This window comes from Miscanthus floridulus, chromosome 10, assembly GCF_019320115.1.
Source record: "Miscanthus floridulus cultivar M001 chromosome 10, ASM1932011v1, whole genome shotgun sequence".
In the NCBI taxonomy this organism is placed as follows: Eukaryota; Viridiplantae; Streptophyta; class Magnoliopsida; order Poales; family Poaceae; genus Miscanthus; species Miscanthus floridulus.
Window position 1 is genome coordinate 53,326,834 of NC_089589.1, and position 4,649 is coordinate 53,331,482.

The 4,649-nt window shown below is 42.5% G+C and overlaps 1 long non-coding RNA gene across 1 annotated transcript; it reads left to right on the forward strand.

The window, feature by feature from the left end:
• The first annotated feature begins 3,384 nt into the window (after nucleotides 1–3,384).
• On the forward strand, nucleotides 3,385–4,282 carry LOC136486331 (uncharacterized). The gene is made up of 3 exons (XR_010766773.1): nucleotides 3,385–3,482; nucleotides 3,676–3,809; nucleotides 3,952–4,282. It is a non-coding gene; the product is annotated as an uncharacterized lncRNA (long non-coding RNA).
• Nucleotides 4,283–4,649: the final 367 nt, after the last annotated feature.

Genomic DNA, 4,649 nt, shown 5'->3' on the forward strand with positions numbered 1-4,649 from the left:
TTCCCTCTCTTCGATTTTATAGACATGTCCTTGACATAGAACACCTGATTCATATCCTTGGCAAGGACGAACGGTTCGTCTTTGTACCCAATATTGTTGAGGTCCACGGTTGTCATTCCATACTGATTGTCGACTGCTACCCCGCCTCCAGTCGCCTTTACCCATTGGCACTTGAACAAAGGTACCTTAAAAGTAGATGCATAGTTTAGTTCCCATATCTCCTCTATGCGGCCATAATATGTTTGCTTATTTCCATTAGGGTCGGTGGCATCTATGCGGACACCACTATTTTGGTTGGTGCTCCTTTTATCTTGGGCTACTGTGTAAAATGTATTCCCATTTATCTCGTACCCTTTGTATGTGAGGATATGCCACGATGGCTGCCTAGCCAACAAATACAGTTGCTCATCAATACTCTCATCACCCTGACATTCTTTTCGCAACCAGTCGCTGAAAGTTTCCATGTGCTGACTCGTAATCCAAGCTTCAGACTTCCCTGGAAACTCAGATCGGAGCAACTCTTTATGTGTCTCGATATACGGATCCACCAAGGAGGAGTTTTGCAGAACTGTGTAGTGTGCTTTATTAAAATAATTGTCATGTGTACCAATATATGTTTTCTTCCCTAGTGTCCTCTTTCCACTTAGTCTCCCCTTGTGTCGCGATTCAGGAACACCAATCGGGTCAAGGTCGAGAATAAAGTCAACACAAAACTCAATGACCTCCTCTGTTCCATAGCCCTTGGTGATGCTTCCTTCTGGCCGAGCACGGTTGTGAACATATTTCTTTAGGACTCCCATGAACCTCTCAAAGGGGAACATGTTGTGCAGGAACACAGGATCGAGAATGCTAATCTCCTTGACCAGGTGAACTAGGAGGTGTGTCATGATATTAAAGAAGGAAGGAGGGAACACCAACTCAAAGCTGACAAGACATTGAACCATATCATTCTGTAGTTTAGCTAGATCCATTGGATCGATTGCCTTCTGAGAAATTACATTGAGGAATGCACATAGCTTCACGGTGGCTAGACGTACATTTGGAGGTAGAATTCCTCTTAATGCAACTGGAAGCAATTGCGTCATGAGCACGTGGCAGTCATGGGACTTTAAGTTTAGAAATTTCTTCTCTGGCACATTTATTATACCCTTTATATTCGAGGAGAATCCAGATGGTACCTTGATGCTTGCTAGGCATTCAAACATGCTTTCCTTCTCTTCTTTGCTAAGAGTGTAGCTGGCAGGACTTAAGTAATGGCGTTCATCATCTGTCTTCTCTGGATGTAGGTTGTCTCGTTCTTTCAAACATCACAGGTCTTGTCGTGCTTCAAGTGTGTCCTTAGGCTTCCCATACACACCCATGAAGCCTAGCAGGTTCACACAAAGATTCTTCATCAGGTGCATCACGTCGATCGCTCTACGGACCTCTAGGACTTGCCAATAGGGTAGCTCCCAAAATATGGACTTCTTCTTCCACAAGGGTGCGTGATCGTCGGCGTCATTCAGAACAGGTTCGCTGCCATGTGCCTTTCCAAATACTACTTTCACATTCTTGACCATATTGAGTACATCCTCACCAGTTCGGTTGCCCGGCTTGGTCTAGTGGTCTGCCTTACCTTTAAAATGCTTGACTTTCTTTCTTAGGGGGTGATTCACAAGAAGAAATCGACGATGGCCAAGGTACACGACCTTTCGACATTTTTTCAAGAATATACCTTTAATGTCATCGAAACAGTGCGTGCATGCATTATATCCCTTGTTTGATTGTCCTGAAAGATTACTTAGAGTAGGCCAATCATTGATTGTTACAAACAACAATGCTCGTAGGTCAAAGTGCTCCTATTTGTGCTCATCCCACACACGTACACCTGGTCTGTTCCACAAAAGTAGAAGTTCTTCAACTAGTGGCCTCAGGTACACATCGATGTCGTTGTCAGGTTGCCTTGGGCCTTGGATGAGCACTGGCATCATAATAAACTTACGCTTCATGCATAACCAGGGAGGAAGGTTGTAGATACATAGAGTAACAGGCCAAGTGCTATGACTACTGCTCTGCTCTCCGAAAGGATTCATACCATCCGTACTTAAAGCAAACCTTAAGTTTCTTGCGTCATTTGCAAACTCCGGAAATTCTCTATCGATTGCTCTCCACTGAGACCCATTAGCATGGTGTCTCAACATATTGTCTACCTTACGGTCTTCTTTGTGCCATCGTAATAACTTTGCATGGTCTTTGTTTCTGAACAGACGTTTCAAGCGTGGTATTATAGGAGCATACCACATAATCTTGGCAGGGATTTTCTTCGTGGGACGTTCGCCCTCAACATCACCAGGGTTATCTCGCCTGATCTTATACCGTGATGCATGACATACCGGACATGCATCTAACTTCTCGTACTCCTCGCCACGGTAGAGGATGCAGTCATTAGGACATGCATGTATCTTCTGGATTTCTAATCCCAAAGGGCAGACTACCTGTTTTGCTTCGTACGTAGTGACGGGCAATTCGTTATCCTTCGGAAGCATCTTCTTTTGGATTTTCAGTAACTCCCCAAATCCCTTGTCAGATACACCATTATTTGCCTTCCATTGCAGCAATTCCAGTGTGGTACCCAACTTTTTATGTCCCGCGTCACAAGTTGGGTATAGCAATTTCTTGTGATCCTCTAGCATGCGCTCAAACTTGATCTTCTCCTTTTCACTTTCGCATTCTCTTTGTGCATCACGAATGGCCTGACCAAGATTATCAGCGGGCTCATCTTCTGCCACTACCTCTTCTTCAGCTTCCCCCATTGCAGTATCATTGAAGGCACCATATGCAGCAATAATGTCATCATCGTCCCATTGTTCTTCTTCACCTTCTTCCATTACAACCCCGGTTTCTCCGTGCTTCGTCCAACAAATATAGTTTGGCATGAAACCCGACTTCAACAAGTGTGAATGAAGACTCCTTGAGCTAGCATATTCTTTCAAATTCTTACATATGGCACATGGGCAGCACATGAAACCATCGCGTTTGTTTGCCTCGGCCACACATAAGAAAGAATGCACGCCCTCAATGAACTCTTGGGAGCGGCGATCAGCATTGTACATCCAATGCCGGCTCATCTGCATTACATGACATACATACCATATTAAAACCTAGAACATAATTAGTTAATTATACAACATGCATGCCACCACACAAGGTATTAATTTATGAAAGTCTCGCTAGAATATAGACAATCCCAACTACCACTAAAAAACTAAAGCTAAAATGCACTTTAGCAGCATAAGGATTTCGCGACCAATCCCAACTAAAACAGACAGATCATGCGTTTGTTCAACATCTATGGGCTTCTTCCGCAGGATCACTGCCTCATCAGGCTTTTGCTGCAGGGGACCTTTAGTCCCGGTTGGAGCTACAAACTGAGACTAAAGATCTCTCTAGTCCCGGGCGCAAAAAATACCGGGAGTAAAGCCAAATTTCGAGCTGGATCAAAGGTCGTTTCTCTACTAGTGTCTCTTCCTTCCATGTCTCGATCTCTGTGCATATATACAGTAGTATTTTACTACATGTGTAGATTTGGTCAAAGTATATATCCACACACTAATAATGTAGTTTGCCCTCAAAATCACAATTACTGATTTGCTCCCACCTAGCCTTTTAATTTAAACTAACTTTTTTTCCCACCAGGTTGGGAGTCACGGAAGATTTACAGGATTGCCACTCCTAGACCACATTTTTACTCATCACTTCAGGAACTTCATGACAGAAGCTCTGCTACGACTATATATAAAATTTGATGATTATAACCAGCTCACAGAAGTGTAAGCATATATGAATACCACATATATACAGCTTATTATCTATATCTTCTTAGTCCATGTTGTATAATCGTCGTTGTCCGTAACGTCCCAATGTCCCATACATATTCATCAACTCATATTTTGTATGCGTCCTATTTCGCAGTCTTGTTCCTCTTGCCTGAACGGTATCCAGCCAGAAATGGTATCATGCCATTCGAGATCTCAAGCTTTTCTGCAACGAAGTCGGTGGTTCCTGAACAGATGTGCTCGTCAGTTTGGTGCATGAATGTTTTTCAATTTTTTGTTTGCTAGTTGAGAGCTTGCTTCTATCAGCGAGAGTCTGGACTTGTAATATACGGAGGCTGGAATAAAAAAAATCCTTTTTTTTTCTAAAAAGGATGTGCTCATCAGTTGGTTGAAGGCAGCTCCAGCCATGCGACGATCCAAATGTTGGATTGTATTATTACTTGTGCGGTAAACCTTTTAGAACTATGATCCTGCTGTATTATTGAGATGAAATATATGAACATGGTATTGCTACGGTGTGTGTGTACACATTTATTTATTTATTTATTACCTCAAATAAATTAAGATTACTAGCAATGTTATATTTTTATCATGTGTTTTATAGATATCGATGTAGATCAATATCAATATAGTTGTAAATGTGAGATCAATATTTTATTTTATTATTATAGTAGATGTACGCCCATGGGTTACTGTTGCACTGTTCCGAGAACAGTGCCCCGCTCTCTTCTCAACTACGTTTGCTTCAGTTCTGTATGGGTTTGTCCATCTGATGATTTCGAAGAGGAGGATTCCGAGGACTCTGACCATGAGAACGACGACGATGGCTTGTTG